Genomic DNA, 20,226 nt, shown 5'->3' on the forward strand with positions numbered 1-20,226 from the left:
AATCCGTCTCTACCCCCGCAGACCCCATGAAATCACGTGAATTAAACAGCCGGTGTCCGCAACTCCTCAGGCCTTGCCAGGAATGAGAGGACAAAGCTGTGTTTTTTTTTTCTTTTTTCTGGAAACCATATTCTGAACCTTTAACCAAAAAATGGGTATAAAAGGAATACGATGACAATCCAACATGGCATGTTTTACTCTTATTCCAGATTTAGCTAATTATCCTTACAAACTTCGCTTTATTTGTCTCTTTCATTGTTGTCAATGTTTATTTTGTTTACATCAAAAAGACTTTAGGTTTGGGTTTTTACGATCCAGACATGTCGTTGCTTGTCTGCAAATTCCTGGGAATTGATTATTATCGTTACGTATTAATAAGCAAAAGTAAATTGAAATATGTTTCAGATATGTTACGATCAGATTTTGCATGAAATGCAATGCGTCTGTTTTTCTCAACCATCCCGACCTGGCTATTCCACCAATGGAGACAACGCTTTTAATCTCTACCAAGATCTCATTGTCTGGCCTGTTTTGGCAGACAAAGAAGGCATTAAAAAAGAAGGAGGTTGTTCGTGGTATCTGCCTCATTTTGTCGCAATGACCCCCTGGAGTGCTTGTAAAGGGCCTGCCTCGGGCCATATTTTGGGTTGATGCAGCTGCACATGGTTAAGAAAGGGCCAAAGTGCACCAGCGCAGGTTGTGTCTCGAAGCAGGCCCAGAGTTCTGGCTGATTGTTATCAGCGGAACGTGAGGGTCTTGGTCACGAGGGTGAATAGCTTTGAGCCCGGGTGGAGCTGGCCAAAATGGGGTCTTGAGGATCTGTATGGGCCGTGAAAACGCAGTCATAAATTGCTGCATTTATGCGTACCAACAATGGAGTGTTTGTAAAATGAGTGTCATAACTAATTCATTCGTTTCTCTCTTCTTTTCATGTGCAACTTCCTGACAAATGATAGTAATGTGTCCAGTGTGTTGATTTCCTGTAAGCTGTTGGTATTGTGTCGGTGAGACTCGCTGGGTCTCGTATTGTTTTGGTATTCTTTGAAACCTTGTGTGTATGGTGCACTGTCAGCTTTTAACTTTAAAATATGTGGATGATTTCATCCATTTAGTAATACACCCAGTCATTTCAAATTCTGAATGAGCACATTGATCTTTTTTTTTTTTTTTCAATGTATCACTTTGATGTATCCTTTTGAAGTTTGATGTGCGTGTTTCATAACATTTTGGGTTCATGTATCAAATTATTCCTCTTGTTGTGAAAGCAGAAAGCTCAGAACGCTATGATTCTGCATGCTGATGCCTTAGCCGCGGCCTCAAGGTTGGAATGACATGTGTGCAAGGGTACACGTAACCACAAGGGGAATTACCTCCAGTGTCAGACAAGAAGCAGGTGGTGGGTGTGCATAGGAAGTGACCAGCTCGTAACGTTTCGCATATGTTGTCGCGAGCGATATGAGGACGGTTCGTTTTTAGCATGGATTTTTTATTGAGACACATTTCGTAATAATGGTTCAATGCAGAAATTTTGCATAATTATATTGTCTATCCTGATAAAGTTATACAGGATGTGACATCAGCACTGGCCAAAACATTTCTGGGTAGAAGCAACATGGTGGCTATCATAGTCACGTGTGCTGTGGAGCAGAGTTGTTTCATTAGGTTCCTTGTGAAGAACATCAAAGGAACTGAAATTCACAGTGGACTGTACAATTTGATGAGGCATAGCTTTCATATATTGTGTTTAAATAGTGCAGCGAGTTCAAAAAATGGCCAGGAATTGGTCAGTGATGTTAAACATCCTCATGCACAACCACCTGCTATCACTCAAACAAATGTTAAACTAATTTTAGGCAATTCACCAAATTTTTAGATGTGAAATGGCAGAAAAATTCAATATGTAATGTTGGAAGTATGGAGGCCATCATTTGTTCTCGCTGGAAATGCTTTTCTATGAGGTTTTATTGCTCTTCCATGAGCCTCTATATTGTATAAACCAAAAAAATCATATAAATGTCAGCTCAAGGTGGGCTACTATATGACCTCTACCAGACTTTCTTTCCTTCCTGAGAGTTTGTTTCTGTATCCATCTTGTTCACCCCATGCATCCTCCCCTACTCCTTTGCATTCCCCCCCCCCACATCCCTTATTTCTCCAAAACGCCCTCTATTTTGTCCCTCATCCTTGCTGTTGGTGGTCATCCATCCAAAACACATCCCCCCCCTTTTCTACTGTTCCTTTTGTTCTGTTCTGCCTTGGTCCATTCTGTGTCCTAGCTCTTCCATGAGCCTCGACGTTGTATGCAAAAAGGACCTGGCAACTCTAGCATATAGAAGGGTTGGGAAGTTCTTGAAAATTCCCCATGCAGTCCAGACTTTCCACCTTGTGATTTTCATGTCGTTGGACCACTCAAACAATATCTGGGTAGCATTAAGTTTCTGAATGATAAAGGCATTAAAGCACATGTCCTGAAATGGTTGTTGGAGGATGGAATCTGATACACAAGGATTGTTGTGGTTTCAGCTCACTTTGACCTGACAGGAGTGCCATTTGTTGCTTTTAGTTGTGATGGCAAAACATGAAAAATTAGATTGGTGAAATATATTTAAACTTCCCCGTACCTTTGATTTTCAAGAATGTAAAGGCCACATCAACCTTGAACGGGTTGTCTCATCAGTTTATTCATGGGTGTGTGAATGGCAGCTCCATTACGAGCCTTAGAACTTGTCTTAAAATATATACATATGACCACTGGACCCATAGCTTATCTGGGCCCTGGCCTAATGTTGCAACCCAAACTTGGTCGCATTCTGACTGGTGGGTCTGGAGAGGAAGCTTTTTGAAGGAATTAATGCGATTTTCCCAAAAAGTTGACCAAGTCGGCCATTGTGACACACTTCCGGTCACATGATTCACATGGCCTCCGTAATTTAACATCAGGACTGTGTCATCACCCAAATTTGGTGGTATTCTGACTGGTGGGTCTGGAGAAGAAGATTTTTGAAGAAATTTACTAAGTCGGCCATTTTGACATCCTTAAATTCATGTGACCGGAACGAGCTTTACAATTCCTGTTACCAGTCAGGAGAGGAACGTTGCTGCAAAATTTTGGCTGGATCGGCCCAGTGGTTTGACCGAAGAAGTCGAAAAAGGAGACGGACGGACGGTGCGTGGACAATACCTTATCTGGAATTATTTAAATTCCAGATAAGGTAAAAACTACCCTTGCGTAAATCACGTATCCAAAGGCGAAATTGCTCATACCTTCATTCATTACCTCCTTCTGATATGGAAGCAAATTGGAATCATCGAGTTAAACTTTGCTGTCCTTTGAGATACATTGTATTTCTACAACTCACTTTTAGCATACTTACCTAACACTTCTCTCAAAACCTTGCAATATCCAGGACAGGGCTACCAGGCTCAGCGTTCAAGCTGGTAAATTTGATCACATCTCTGCAATACGTGACTTTCAAAATGATGTAATCCATCCTAGATTGCTCAGCATGCTTGTGGAGTAACCCTTGCAAGGAAAGTCCATCGTGTCAGCCTATACATACTGTATATCATGCGTTCAGGATAAGGACTGCAGCAAGAAGCAGCTCACCAAGCTTTTAAAGAGGCCTGAAAAAACTTGGAATGTACCTGCAAGAAAGGAGCGTGTCTCTGCACAATGAAACAGTTGGAGAACTTTCTCATCAACTCGTCCAAAAAGTTGATGTATTGCAGACTCCTGATCACATGGGCCGTGAAAGGTCCGAAGTTTGTAGATGGGTGTGTTCTAACCAAACCTTCATGCTTCTTAACACCGGTGGGAAGATCATATCTGAGGTTTGTCGATGCACAGGGTAAGTTAAAAATGATGATATTTATTAATCATGCTTGTGAGGGAGTGGGGGGGTGGAGGGGTGAGAGTGGGAGATGTACGGGCTGTGATTGCCATTACAAGTATATATTTTCGTTTGGTTCTGGGGCCACGAGAACTTGTACTCGATTTTTGCATCTTTTGGTGAAAGGAGAAGCGTCCGCTCATGTGTGCATGTATGTGTGTTGTCACCGCGGCTGCCACTAGCTAATTGTATTAAAAGTACATGGTACGACCCACACTCCTCTCATCCACAAATATTTCTCGTATTCCGATATTTCCGCGGGTCCAATTTCCGTTCAGGAACAGAACAATTATGGTTAACTATCAAGAAATAGCCACTCTTTCATCTAAATCATTGGTCCCCAACCTGCAGCCCGCGGGCTGCATGTGGCCCGCAGAGCCCTATACTGCGGCCCGCAAGGACTTTCCAATCAAAACACATTTCCATGTTGCAATTTTAAAGGGGTTTACACAATGCCACTGCCGGCCGGCGCCGTGACCTGAAAAGCCTTACACAATGCTGCTGCCGGCCACTGCCGCTCACCGCCGGGAGGAATCAAATCAATTTGATTTTATCTTGCGGCAGAATTTAAAATTAATTACATTTAATAAAAAAATTAAAATTAAAAATGCATCAAGTTTCTCATTGACTGAAAATGTTTCTCAGTATCAAGTTTCTCAATAAAATGCATCAATTTTTTTTCTGGCTCCCAACATCCTTGGGAGTAGTGAATGCGGCCCGTGGGATCAAAAGGTTGGGGACCACTGATCTAAATGCTGAAAATTATATTTAAAAGATTTGAATCGCAGAATTCACATGATCAACGGCCGGTTAAATTCACATGATCAACGGCCCATCCATACTCATTATGTTTTCTACCCTCATTAACAATCCCCAAGCCCACCTCTTTCAGGATTTCTCGGTTATCGGATTCCCTCCCCCCCCCCCACTTTAAATGTTTTTTGTTTTGGTCCATTACTGATTCTCTCCAAGTTTCCCCTTGCAATTCACTTCTGTGATCAAGAGTTTTCTCCTGTATCCAGCTTGTTCAACCACTTTGTCCTCCTCCACCTCCTCTTGCTCTCATTCTTCCCACATGTCCTTTCTTCCTCTAAATTTTGTACCTCTACCCTACTGTTGGTGTATTTGCACCACCCCTCAACCCACCCCCACTCCACACACCACCATTTCCTTTGTTCTTTCCCATCTATTACCGACTGGTCAGTTCTGTGTTCTCACTCCTTCCCGACCATCGACTCTACTACATCATAAAACATCCAAAATAAATTGAATATACCAACGTATCGATTTTTAAATGTTGTTGATATCCTTTAAAGCAAACCATAAATTTGTCCTGCCAACATTTCTAACCCTAATCACACCTTCCACCCATTGGAAGAAAGCTACGGTCCAACAACAGAAATCGACCAAAATCCTCGCACGAGGATGAAGACCTTTGGTGATCGAGCGCTCTTTAGATGTGGAACCCCCTGTCTTTTATTATTTGTAAAACCCCATCAATAATGGTTTATGTATGTATCTCTCCTAAAACCCCATCTCTGTGAAGTTTTTTTTTTTTTTTTCTTCATTTTCTTACCACTTCCTACTTTATGATGAGCTTTGAGATTTTGCTTCTAAATTAAAAATGCTGTTTAAGAGGTTGATTGAACCATAGTTGAATCTTCATTAAGAGTTGAATTTATCATTCAATTTGCAATGATTCCTGGCATTACGATAAAGGACTTAGTTTGTCAGCATGACTTGCCGTATCCTGCCAATGTTTTCAAGCAGAATATCTGAGGTCGAAGGAGGTGTGTTGAAGGGGGTGTGGTGTGGGCAGGTTGGGGGGTGGTGATCAGGCGTGGGTGGAACATCCCCAGAAAACAATCAAGCAGGAAGGAAAGCCAGGCAGTCTTGGGACTCGGCTTGAGAAAATGACAGAAAGGATAGTGGAGTATAAGCAGCCTTGTCCCAGCATCTGATATGAGGATTGTTGTGGTTTCAGGTCACTTTGGCCTGGCAGGAGTGCTGTCTGTTGCTTTTGGTTGCCATGGCAAATTTAATCAAGCCATTGTCATATTTGGCTTGCCAACTGATAGATGGACTGTTTCTTGCTGATGCCCGATGGCAAGGTCACACATTCTGTTTTAAAGGCTTTTCTTTTCTATTCGTTAATGTCTGTTGTCAAACAGTTTTGTTACATTTGGAAGATGTTATTGATGGTGCTGTTCCTCTATATGTAACAACATGTCCATCTTATGGAAAACACTCGAGCTTAACACCCTGTGTTATTTTCATGCTCCGGTTAACTTATCAGACCTTTTCCTTGTGCAAATGTTTACAATCACCCACCCTGAGTTCCAATCAGACTTCAAATGTGATAAACCTGTTGTTCAGTGCACCGGAATGAAAGACTCTTGGCATTTTATTTTTCAAACACTTCTGTGGTCAGTCTCTTTCTGAAATGAATTCCTTGGAATTACCCGATCCAACCATGCGTGTTAATCGTTCTCAGCTATCTACAGTCGAGTTGAATGCAATTCTGCTCTTTGTCGGACTCGGTGCTCACCAGATAATGATCAACTGTACAATTGTTTGGAAGTCATTCGTTCGTAGTTTCACGCAATATGCTTCTCTGCTTGTGGAATGGACCAGTTGCCCATCCATCTTGTGTGTAGTCTGTACACTTTAAAGCATAAAGCATTTAATTTTGCCAATTGTAGGAGCCAAAGCCAAGCAGCTGACCTTTTGCGGGACTTAATCTTTTTTTTTTATTTAAAGTAGTTATTTTCCACTGTAGTTTTACCCTCGACATTAATCATTGACCATCATCATCTGATGTAAGAAGTACTCGCCATACCATCCGGGACGTACTCACTGTTTTTTTTTTTTTGTTGTTTTTCCGAATTGGCTCTTATGTCTGATTCTTTGTTTCTGATGACAATCGTATGTCACAGATCACTTCTGTGCCTTGGGTAATTCCTCTTCACTTATAGAGAATCTTCATGGTCCCTATATCTCTGCCTTATCTTTGTGGACCTTGAAGCCAAGGCTTTCATCAGCTCCTGCTCTGTTTGAAGCAGGCCGTGGTAAAACACCTCATCTCACCTTTAGCACTAAGTATTGCATTTCATTTAGTAATGAGACATTTCAAGCATTCCATGAAACTTGACCAACTCGAAGAATGGGACCACCACCACCACCACCACCACAATCACGCATTCAGTTTAGTACCCGAAATCTCTTTTGGCAGGAAAAATGCATATTTTCCCCCGATACCTTTTCCTATATTGACACCAGCACATACGGTAGGTATTATGAGCAGGTTTTATTTCATGCAGTTGTCAAGGCTCATCAACAACCTAAAAGACAGGAAGAAAAAAGGTTGACGGAGTGACAATGGGTCAAGGGGGAAACAACTAGATGAGCACAGAGATTTAATGCAAGAAAAATGTTTTCAACAAAAGTTTTCATTGCATTTGTATGTAGACCCAGATTGCACCACCAGGTCTATTTGCTCACAGAAACTGCGCTCTGGCACCCCGACCACCTCCGTTAAGTTATGGGACCACCAACATCACCCTCGCCCATATTATGGCAGTTGGTCACATGTAACCGCCGTCATGGCAATGGAGACAAAGCCACATTGTTGCTTCTGTTGACAGATGCAACTGATCGAATTTACATTGTCAATTACTGCACGGGCACCCGTCGAGCAGAGCTCAAACAGAATGTGCGTTCCACGTATGGCAGTCATATAAATTCCTCCGAAGCGAAATTAAATTCTCGCTGTGAGCTCATAAATCCTGCATCTCTGTAACTGCCATACAAAGCCTTGAGCAGGGAGCGTGTCATGAGCTCATAGAAAAGGTTAAAGTGTTTTATTTTATTAATCAGTGTGGAAAGTGGAAATACTCGAGCTGTAACATGATGGGAGGGTCAGAGGTCAGTACCATGGTTATATAATTGTCTTGGAGCTGACGAAATGGCCTGGAGGTACACACACTTATCTCTAAGCTCTCGAGCCTGGGTTTGAATCCTCACCCAGGTATAAACTGTCACCCTGGTGTTTCACAGTCAGGGTGATTCATCAATTTGTGTGCCTGCCCTCCGATACACGTTAAACGATCGTTACATCTACCGGCATTAGTTATTGGACGTTAAGGATCAAACGATGCCCTTCGCGAAGAGTAGGTGAGCTATCGCTGGCACCATGACCAAACTCAAAATTCTTGCCCTAACCAGCAGAGGGTGTTGCATCAGCGACACAGCCATGCCTTCAACTGATGATGCCACCCCGCAGCCTTGTGCTGCATACGAACGATGAATAATTGTGTTGCTCCCTACTATATTGTTACGTACATTGTATAATTATAATAATTGTATTCTATTGTATTGTTCCCTGGTCATTAAGAGATTTTCGTTAACTTCAACCATAATTATTGTGACGTTGTCGAAGTGAAATTTCGAAGTGATCAATCAGTATGAGAAATACCTCTGTGAACATTTTGTTTTATGGGTGATGATGTCATCAGCGTGCAAATCTAAAAACAAGAAAGTTTTGTGTAAGGCTGTAAGCTGAGACCCTCGTGGTGTTAATAAAAAGAACGATTTGGGTTTTAAAGGGCCTTGTAAAACAAACTTGCAAGAATGTACCAGGCTTTGTGAGGCTGAAATGTACTCTTATTATTTGTTTTCTTTCTGATTTTCATTTTATTTTGTCTGTTTGGTGTTCCCATCTCAGTGCACGGCTCATAATACTGAGATCCGAGGTTCAAATCCCACATGCTATGTTGATTTGTTCATTGTCTACGGACGTTTATGTATCGACGTACAAGCTCCTCCATGAGACATTTCTTTGTTGACAAAAGGAGGAAAAACTGACTTTATTGAGGCTAAATATTTTGACTATCTATATTCGATGTGGTGTTGGCAAAGTGAACTGACATGTTTGAGTTGAAAGTCCAAATCTATTCATACATAACATGACATCAGTTGCAGGAAGTATATTTTATTATCCCTTTATCATTGACCACAGAGATTACAGATTTCTTCACCGTCGCTTGCACACAGCACTCTTACACTGGCAGCAGATATGAGAGTTAAACACTACCAGGACGTCCAAGCAGCAAGATTTCCAAAGTTTTGCTCGTGGAATTGCCCTTGGTAGTATTATCATCATCATTACAACTCAGTTAGATGTTGTCGTCATCAAAACATGCATTGATAGAATTCCATCGAAAACATCACAGTCGCACCCGGATGTCAAACTCTTTTGACTTCTTCTGTGAGGTGTGCGAGTCAGCAAGTTGTGCGGATGATACACACCGGTTTCAGTACCCTGACCCACATGCACCAGAAATGCGATCTGACCCGTCCGTGTCCCTTTGGCTTGGGGCGCATTCCGCGCTGGTTCGCCGGGCCCCCGAGCTTGCCAGCCGATGTTTCCAACTACTCGAGAACCCTAAGTAATATACTTTCTGCACTTTAATTTGAAGGAAAAAAAAGTGGTCCAAGCGGTGCAGAAGAACCCGTCATATCTCCGTACCCTCGTGCCTGCACGGTACTCGAGCAGCATCGTGTTCTCATTCATGAAAGAAGGGCAAACAATGGCGCTTGAGTTCCAGCCAATGCTGGCAAAATGCAGAGGCAAGAATGCAAAGAAGAAATATTTCATGAGTGAGATATAATTTTTTTGATGGGAATGTGAGACGATGGGCAAGCAAGTAAAAACGTTCAGGATGTCGGACTCAGACATGAAAATCTTTCTATGTCTTGGTTTCAGTGCAGTTGCTGGTGAGTTGAATATGCAGTTGCTTAATACACCTACCGGTATTTATATTTGTTATAGTTATGTTTGCACATTGTATTGATGTTTTTTTTCAAAGCTTACTTGACAAACCCAAATGATCGCTGATAATTTTTGCTTTGGCCTTCCTCAACAAAGCACCACTTATGACGCCGAAATATCCACAGGTCATTATCACAGGTTACCACCCAAAAGAGGGGTTGTGTTATCTAGACTCGTGAGTTTGAAAAAGTTTGCATGAACATTGTTTTTCGATGATTGTTTTGGACAATTCAAGTTTTCATCATTAAGACAAAATGGTAAATTATACCTGCATCCATATTTACATATGGATTGATTCAAGGCAGTAAAAGGTCATACATTTATACAGTATGTAAAAACCAGTCTTTTTGGACGTTTTCTATGATTCCTGATGATTGTGTGTGTGTGTGTGTGTGTGTGTGTGTGTGTGTGTGTGTGTGTGTGTGTGTGTGTGTGTGTGTGTGTGTGTGTGTGTGTGTGTGTGTGTGTGTGTGTGTGTGTGTGTGTGTGTGTGTGTGTGTGTTTTGTTGTTGTTGTTGACTTCTTCTTTCGCAATCACCCAGTCGATGGTCATAGTGCTGCCTTGCGCTACTCTGACATTGTCAGGTTGGCCATCTGTGTCGCTATCATACCGACGGGTTATTCATAGACTGCTTTGAGTATTCTGTTTGTGACAAACAATGACCTCCGAGAAGGGATGCTTTGGCAACACTGAACCTGGCCTCGGGCAGAACACTTGAAATGAACAAACTATGAACAATGAGAGAGGGATTTTTGTATGACTGTCTCATTCTTGAATATCTATCAAAATTATAAAAGGAGTCATGTCTGTCTCTGTCTGTCTGTCTGTTTGTAGTGCTATAATTTGAGAACGGAATCACAGATTTCAATGCAACCAATGACGATAGGTTCAGGGAACCCACTGGAAGATTTGAGATTTTTTTTTTTTAAAGGGAAAGAAGGTTTGTGTATGCGCACACATGGTGAAAACGCAAATGCCAACTTGTGACTCCTCTCTCTGTCTGTCTGTCTGTCTGTCTCTCTCTCTCTCTCTCTCTCTCTCTCTCTCTCTCTCTCTCTCTCTCTCTCTCTCTCTCTCTCTCTCTCTCTGTCTCTCTCTCTGTCTCTGTCTCTGTCTCTGTCTCTGTCTCTGTCTCTGTCTCTGTCTCTGTCTCTGTCTCTGTCTCTGTCTCTGTCTCTGTCTCTGTCTCTGTCTCTGTCTCTCTCTCCCTCTCCCCCACATCTCTCCCCCCTCACCCCTCTCTTCCTCACACCCCTCACTTTCTCTGCCCCTCTTTCTCTCCACCCCCTCTCTCTCCATTCCCCTCTCTTAATATTCCCATCAGCGGAGCAACGGGTGGTGTTGGCTAGTACAAAATGAAACGAGTTGATCCCGGATCATGAAATGTCCTGAGTATTGTGTACTAACGTAGCTATATCTCTTTGTCTTTCTTACCCGTCTTTGTTTCTTCTTTGCTTCCTTTCCTTATTTTTACTTTTCTTTGTTGTGTACTATTTTGGGCAATTTATCCACATAGGGTCGACAGCAGATGTATGTTTAAACTACACTCGATTTGTTTTTAGCATATTCTGTATTATATAATTATATTTCCTCCTGCTGATATGGTGAGTCAGCAAATATAAACTTTAATGTTGCTCCTTGTGGGGGAGCTGCCTGTGTGTTATCATTTTTTAATCATGTGGTTTTTCAAACCGAGTTCAGTAATCACATTTGTACCAAGGTAGCAAAACAATCCCCCGCTTTGAGAATGGTGACAGCTGTGCCTTTTGCGAGCGATGGAGGTAGGGTGGAGAGAGAGAGAGAGCTATTTGGGTGTGGGTGTGTTGTGGAAAGGAAGATGGGGGGAGGCAATTGGTGGATGGTGGACGCTGAAGGGAAAGCGGAGTTAGAGGAGGGTGGATTGTGTGCAGTTGCGTCAAGCTCGAGATGGGAGGACGGAGAAACATTGCAAAGCAAACGGGGGAGGTGGAATGAGATCGGAGGAAATACCAGGCTCTAGGGCACCACAGCTCACAGAAAGGCCTGGCCGCTTGTCTGAGCTGTACAAGGCTGCTTGCGCAGCTTCCATGCTGCACTTTTCTGGCTCACGCCTTCTGATGGAAACTACAGCTTGAGGAGCGCTCATCTACCCATGGGTTGGATTCTGAATGCATGTTGTTTGCTTTGACTTTCATCTGAATTCCAAAGTTACCATTCCAAGGAAATGAAGGGTTGTCATGCACGAACCGGCATTCGAGTGTGATCTCTGACAATGTGCTGCCTACAAGGATCTTGGGATTGTGCTTCCAGATACAAGAGGTATACTCTTGGTTTTTTGCCTCACCGGACTTACAAGTGCCCTTATTGCCTCAGCCTTACTGCCTCGGAAACTGACTGCCAAGCTTTCCCCCAACCTAAAGGGACTTCATCCAGTATCAACCCTCCAAGACAGCAAGTTGGTTAACATTTGATGGATTTACCTTCTCTGTAAACTACAACTTTGTTTAATGGTCTTATGGGATGGGTCCTGTCGATGAGGCTGAAACAATGTAGTTTTTTGCAGTGCCACAAGCATGTGTGAAGGAAATGTTCAAGGATGACATGTCATGAATGAGATGGAGAAAAACCAACGTTAGGACAACACCTGAAGAGGATGCAACTGACGACTGCTGTGAGCTGTATGGTATTCGGATCAATTTATTGTGTTTTGACACTGACCTTTATTTTACCTTTTGTAAAAGCTCTGAACTTCTGTCTCTAGCACATGCAAAAACATGTGGGATTTTGGCTTTATCAAGTTACTTTTCAATGCTTTTCTCATAAAAACATTGCCAAGCTTGAGGTTTCTCTCTCTCACTCTCTCTCTCTCTCTCTCCTTCTCTGCTGCCTCGAAGAAGGTAACAGACTGGCCATCTGTTAAAACTAAGAACTTTATCACCGTGTAGGGACCTCATAATGATTCTTTGGAGGATGGATGCAACTTTGGACAAGTGCAGGACATAAAGAATTCTTCGCGAGATGGGAAAACCACTAAGCAAACCGGACTGCCTTGGTGAACACCGTGTGGGTTCATGCCTCAGCAAGAAAGAGGATGATGATGATGGTTATATTGAGGACTGTTATGTGCCCCAGCGCTCTATCTATGACACGGTGCGTATCAATGAGCAGATCGACTGTGGATCCAGTGCCAGCCTGCTGTCCCGGCAGCTGGCTGAGCGACTCCTTCTGCCGGTGTCACAGCGTTCACTGGAGCAACCCACAGGGACCATATCCTCCAACGGGTCTCTGGGTACTAATGCTATCACTGTCTCTGCAGCGTCTGGTTCAGCTTCCTCTCGTGAGATTCGTCGACTTGATGAAAAGGCCATCTTTGATGCTCTCAAGCTCAGTGGCCCGATCGGTGGATGCCCTGAGACTGCAGCAGCCATGAGGCCGCAAATGTCGTGCTCGTCTGAGCGTCGAGACAATTGTCAGCGTCGCTCTTGGAAGGTCTTCTCACCTCGAGAGATTATGGAGGTGGATGCTTACATTACAGCTGAACTTGGCAAGTTTAACAGCACACCTAAGCCCAGAGCTAGTGCTCCTGAATTGCCTTTTTGTACAAAGGACACAGATGGACCTGCTGATGAGCTTGCTGAGAGTATGCCAAAATATAATGAAGAATCGCAGGGTTGTGGTGTTGGAAATGAGCTCCATGAGCAAGTGATGAGAACGTTTTGTGGAAGTGGAAGTTCTTTAGATGTATACTCGGACAATGTTTATGATGAAGTTTTCAGCACAGAGGCAGAGGGGGGTGAACTTAAAATGGGGATTGATAAAACGGTTCAAGTTAAATCAGAATGTATACTTTCAGATGATTCAGAAACAATCCATCATCAAACTGAAAATTGTTCCTGCGATATGGAAACTGCTGCTTGCATGCATGCTTGTATAAATGGAGAATTCTCATTTCTGCCCCTGGAGGAAGGGGCTATCGATACAGGGTGTCAAGAAGATGTCCAGGACAATTCAACACCTGCAGGTGAAGAAAACTTTCAACCAGAACACAAAGTTGTGCTGGAATTAAGGAAAGAATTGGAGGAAACCGAAAAAATATTCCCTGCGGTAGTTGAGCTTGGAACATTAATAATTACTGATTCTGTTTCACCAAAGACCAATTGTTTGACAGTTACGCAGAATGTTGAGTCGAGTGACAGCAAATGTGCTGAAGAAGACCCGAGACTTGAGTTCGGTTTGTTTTTGTCTGGAAATGAATGTGCAGTTGAAAGGCTGCAGATTGAGAACAATGGGAAGTCACAGAAATGGGAGCAAAAAGATGAAGGGTCACTTGAGGTTCACGTGGACAATCTCACGGAACAAAGGGAAGTTGAAGAAGAGTTTGTTTTTGTTGAGCACACTACTTCCTGCGGGGAGATTGAGGACTCTCTTACAGTGAATGTGGACAATATGGGTCCAGAAGAGCTGGATATAGATAGTTTCTTGGATTCACGATTGCCGTCTGAGTCATACATTAGCAGCGACCATGCCTCCTCAAGTGCTGAAGTCTCCAGCATCACTGACGGTCCGTCTGACCTCGCGGATGATTCCATGACGGATACAGAACCATCAGACATAGGTTTCAACGACTACACTATCACAGACTTTACATCGACGCGTTTTGGACATGAGGCTTTAGAGTTAGACTTGTTAGGTGGATACGAGAGTTGCCCTGATGACCTCGAAGTTCTGGATACGGAGGCTCTTTTGCAGGAAGCACCAGATATTATGCCTGGGCATGATCAACTCCTCACCGATGTTACAACAGAAGGAGATTCGTTTGAGAATGACAAGAAAGTTTTGGTGAGTTTATTCCGTGGTTATCATCAGTTGTGCAATAGAAACCTTATCAGTGCAGGCCAAAATTTAAACAATCATTGACAGGCCGAGGCATTTACAATTTAATTTGTGATGTAACGTAATTGATGAGAGGAACGGAAGTTGTTATATAACATGAGCATGTGTTTTGCATTACAGCATAAAATGTTGGCCTGCTAAAGCCAGGCCTTTGGAGCTTTGTCAGGCATGTTTTGCCAGGGTAAATCCATGGCAGCTTAACTTCCTGGAATCCAGGGTTGAGATAACTGCACTTAACTGCTTATCTGTAACTGTCCTTGTGGAAGGCTTGCCTTGAAGTCTTGACCAGAATATTTTTGTCGTGTCATATTTCACAAAGAAAGCGGCGACGCACCTGGAAGGAAAGCGCATCACGTGAGGCTCGACCATCTTCTCCTTTCAGAGCCATGAATATAACCGTGTAACCGAATGCTTTGTATTCATTTGTTTGGCTGAAAAGCAGTTCGATCACAACTGGGGACAAAGTCCCAGATTCATCAAGATTGCTTTCACGCTACTTTAAGCTGTTCCCGGCGCAAGTCGTGACTCATTAAGTTTAGGTTTCGCTGCGCACATCACTTCTCAAGCAGCAATTATCAAGTCATGGGATCAAGCCCTTTGCAATGACAAATTCCTTTCCGTCGTTAACGCTGATGGATATTTTCATCCGAGATCCTTATTATCGTGTAAGATATCCTCACGACAAGGACAATTGTACATGTTGTTGCTCTCAGGAAGTGTAATTTTGACTTTTGGACAAGCACATAGCGCATCGGTGTTCAGTGGGTAATAATCCTCACAGTGAATGGAGGTGACAAAAGTTTGCATTAAAATATCTTATCATCTGCAGAATAATTGCCGAGACACCATGTTTGTTGATAGTGAATGTAATATATTTTTAATTTTTTGTTTTCTTTTCACCAAACTATTTGAATGGCTTCTATTGTGAAACTGTTTTGAAAAAAAAATGAAATTGAGGATTTAGATGAAGAATGCAAAAAAACAAATGCCTCCATTGTTGAGTGTATTTTTATCTTCGAGCAAAAAGTCTGATCTCGAGCGCAGGAGCGTGGGAGTTAAAACCGAAGTCTGTGGAGTGGTTTGTTGGTAGTCATACAAAGTTATGCATTATCATTCTTACCAAGGAACTTGTTTTTTAAATCCTTCTGAGAATGGATAGCACCTGTGTTTGAATTTTGCCATTTGTTGAGGCCTGGAGGTTGGTGCTGTCTGTATTGTAGCCCACTGTGATAGCCACCCGTGGCCATTTGTTGAGATGATTGTACTACCTCTGAGCTATCTTGCCATCCCATAGTTGGGAACAACAAACGGGATGAGGCAACGAGACTCCACGACGTCTCCTTGACTTATCTCTCCGGGTATTTTTGTGTGGCTATCAGGTCTCCGGTGTTGTCGATATAGAGAACTCGATGCTCCTTTATGGATGTATACTCGAGACATGGTTAAGGTCAAGGCTTCGAATGATCATGTATGTTTGCCTTTGTCGCTCAGTGGATGTGTGCCCAATTTGAAGAGCTTGCGAGATGTTTTGTTTTCCCCCTCCATTGCCTTCCAACAAAGGCATTTCTTAAAAGGTGAAATGGCCTTCCATGGATGGTTGCTCCAGATTTCACACTGCTCTTTTCTCTGGCACTATTGAGGACCAATATGGCAGTCTTTGGCCAGATTATCCGGTTTTGGAAGATACTTGTGCTTATGTCTGCACAAAATTAGCATCAGCAGTTAGCACTACACAGAACCAGCATGTGCTGCTGGTTTTTTTTTTTTCGAGATCCAGCCTGTGCCCAACCTCTGCTGGAGCCAAACCTTCAGCACTACTTCGTCTGCACATGCACACAGTTTGTAAGCGTGTCGGAAACACGACATGTTGAATCAAGCGTCCATTTTTGACGCACTCTATTTACAATCTCCTGGTCTGAAAGCATTTGGTTTCTTTCTTGGAGTTTTTAGAAAGTTGTTCGATAAGGGCTTCATGCGATGAACAATATGCTCGCTATATGCGGTGGAAATGGGAACAAGATTTCTTACTTCTAGTTTACAAGTATGTAAACCTGCCTGAACTTCTTCCCCGATGCATTCACTAACTTTGGAGCAATCTTTTTTATTATGCATGCAAATATGGTGTGGTATTGTTAACTGCCCCAAACATACATTTCTGTATGCTCCATACATTCCCTTCCTCTCCCTTTCTCTCCTGTTATGTCCATAGTCCCAAATCCATCTTTGTCTCTCCGATCATCCTCCCTTCCTTAATTTTAATTTTCTAATGTTAGTCCCCACCATGGGAATGCCTATGATAACATATATGGCCCCTTTCTGTTCTTCTTTGGCTCCTCCCCCTGATCGACCATTGCACCACCCACTCTGTCAACACAGTTTTATTCTTACTTGCCCAACCCCCAAACTCTCATCATGGTTTGTTGATAGTGAGAACTGTACATCAGTGAATACTGCGGCAATGAGTCAATTGAAGTTTCCATCTTATAAATGATGCACTAGTTTGAAGGAATGGGAGTTGATTCCAAAATTACATTCTCAGCAATGTATGCTCTGGACCCTAAACACTGTACTTTGGAGGGAAGGTTAGGTCGTGTCAAAATCCTGCTTCCAGGTTTGTTTTTTTGATCTCAGTGTCATCCCAAACACTCAGTGAGTTCACAGCAATGTGGACAAATATTGTACACAATGGCACATTTGATTAACTCGACTAACTCGTCACTTTAAATAGTAACCCATGGTTGAGGCAGGCCGACTTGGGAAAGCATGCAAAGCAGTGGTTTTAAATCACATGCCACAAGTGGGACATTGTTCGCCCCCCACCGTGTTCCGGTTTCAAATGGCTAACACCTCCGTGCCCCTAATGTTTTACGTCCTTGCTGTGCTGTCCGGCATTATCAGGGCTTTCTTGAAGCCCTGGTTTTGAATGCACGGCCGGCCATCATCTCTCTGAGCCCCTTTGTCTCACGAGCTTTCCCGCTCGCAGCAAGTGCTGCCACGTGTTCTGCCTAATGTTTGCCAGAAGCCTCTTCCACATAGCAATGCGGCAGCAGAGTTGCATAAATTGCTTCTCTGTCTTCCTTGCTACTTTGTCTTGACTCCGATGAAATATAGAAGGGAAAATAATTGGTGCTTCGTTTCTCTTTACGACCGGGGCACATTGTCCGATTGCATTAAGTACACACCTGCATGACAATGATAGCCTCTGCGAGTTGCTTTGCAATTGGTCATCGATGTAAAATTCCAGCGCACTCAGCTTGCACGATAATGATCGGAAACAAACATTGACAAACGCTCGGTAATAAGTGCAGGTGCTGCGTTTGAGATTACCGAACAAAAAGCCTACTGACTTTACCTGTTGTGGACCAACGAAGGGGCCTGCATTCCTTGGGCGTTTTCCAAGATGTTCAAATTTGACGTGTCCATTTAATATAAAAGTTTTGAGATCAAATATTGGCTGTAGTCATATGATTTGATTCTGATAACTGGAGAGTCTGAGTGAAAGGGATACGGGATGCATTTGTTCGCACGATGTAGAAGGTGTCATCACGTGGTAAAGCTTGAAGGAACAGTCATAAAATCTCGTCCCGTCGAGGTACCCACAGGGCTTTAATCATGGCATTGCACACCGTCACCCGATGATAGCATCTCAAGAGCAGAGATTGTAAACCATCGGACAAAGTGCTGGGAGGGAGAGATTCTCCGAGATGCAGGAACTGTGAGCGGCTTGTTCGGAGCTGGAAGCAAATGACATTCTCGTTCCAATATTGGGAAAGTATTTGAGCTAAATGAGTGTTTGGCAGCTATTCCTATTCATTTTCGAGTCTGTACCATGCCAGCAATTCAATCCTGTGATTCGTCAGTCTTTCACTTCGGCTTTGAAAATGAAATTCCATTGAGAACCTTCTGGTCAACATCCAGGAGCCTGTGTGGTGCTAACCACTGTACAAATATGACACCGTCATGCACAGCAGATTTGCTAAACTGTACATCCGTAATGTCGTTTCCAAGGCTGTGAGCATTGTTTTGCCTCTTGTTCAGCTAAAACTACTAAACACTTTGGGTTCACTTACAAGGGACTTCAATGCATGAGGAGGCCATTAGGCCCATTAAAGCCTGATCTATGAATGCCAACAATATGGTTGTTTGTTCATGCTGATCCTTTTTAAATGCTGAGCATCAAGCAAGAAAGCAGCACAGCCCTTTCTTTTTAGTCATTGATATGATTCAACCAGGGTTCAAACCACTGACCTCCCAGGCTCAGAGCAGACATTCCAACCATCACACCACCAAGTCTGGTCCTTTTCTAAGTTCTCTTGCCATGTGCAATTATGTCCAGGTAAAATAACTATGTTGGTTTCAAACCACCCACATTGTGTCACCACAATTGCTTGGGAGAAGTTGGAAGGGGGAGAACGAAGGAGGATAAAAAAAAATGTTTGTCATCATTTGAAAGGTAATTCTTCACACTCGACTCACACTGCGTCTTTGTTTGGCGCCATGCGTGCCTTGTGATATGTGCTTAAAGACTGGCAGATTTCTCCCAGATTACATAATGTGCTCTGCTTTAAAGGTCGACATTGTTGCCGATTTCATTATGTTGGATTGATGTCGTTACGAGTCCAAACTTTAACGTCCAATGGGGCGCAGAATTCACTGAGACTTTTTTTGTTCTGCATGCCGAACAGTCTTTGCCGAAAGAGCCACAAGAGGACAATAAATATGCAGCAGTCAGCCATATTGATGGAAGGCCGTGTGTTCATTCCATGGAAAGCCTGTTGTTTCTGCGACACCTGCGCACCACATTCTTAATCGCTTGCTTTTTCCCTCGGTCTCAGACAGCCCGGACAAATGGCATGTGCCATGCGCAGTTGAGCCTGTAAAAGGTGTCAGACATTGATCTTCATCGTCAGATGTAAAAGTCTCGTGATATTGCTCCTAGATTGGTGAGTTCAATGTAGCGTCAGCATATTGTTGCAGTAACTTATCCTAAACGCTTTTTGGGGAGTCGCATGGGGATACAAGAGACACTCGACAGGAACCTCCGAGCAAGACAAACCAACCAGCTAAATTAATTGCACATGATGTGTTTGCCGACGTTTTTGAAAGTTTCAGAGAAAAATCATGCAATTTTCCATTACCTAAAAGCAGACTTGATGGTGTAATGGTTAGAGTGTCTGCTGTGAGTCTGGGAGGAGATTGATGGATCGAACCTGACCTTGGCTTGGTCATACCAAAAATATTTTTTTTTATTTGGTATGTGCTGCTTCCTTTCTTGATGCTTAGCATTTAAGAAAGATAGAGCACATATGAACAACATTACAACATCAGAGCACAGCAACCATTACACAGGCCTGATGGTCCTCGCAGCTTCCTCCTGAATTGAAGTTCCTTCTGGGGAACTTATATTATCATAACAACAAATTATCTTCCTTCTGCTTTCTTTGTCTTACCCTAATATGCTGCAAAGCTTGGCCTTTGCAACAAATATTATATTGATTCGATCTCCTTTTGTAAGATTACGTTTCCTTGTCCTTTGTTCCACTTTGGAAGTGCACCGAGAAAATGACATCATTGTACTTTGTAAAATGCTCCAATATGAATGCATCGAATTCCATTAAGATTCAATACAAACA

General features: G+C 42.9%; 1 protein-coding gene across 1 annotated transcript in view; it reads left to right on the forward strand.

Annotated features, from left to right (window-relative positions):
* The window catches only part of LOC147017282 (uncharacterized), a 350,244-nt gene that overhangs the window by 247,069 nt on the left and 82,949 nt on the right, over nucleotides 1-20,226 (forward strand). The window lies entirely within an intron of this gene.

The sequence above is a fragment of the Eptatretus burgeri genome, chromosome 11 (genome assembly GCF_056783735.1).
Source record: "Eptatretus burgeri isolate ZD-2024b chromosome 11, Ebu_testis_v1, whole genome shotgun sequence".
In the NCBI taxonomy this organism is placed as follows: Eukaryota; Metazoa; Chordata; class Myxini; order Myxiniformes; family Myxinidae; genus Eptatretus; species Eptatretus burgeri.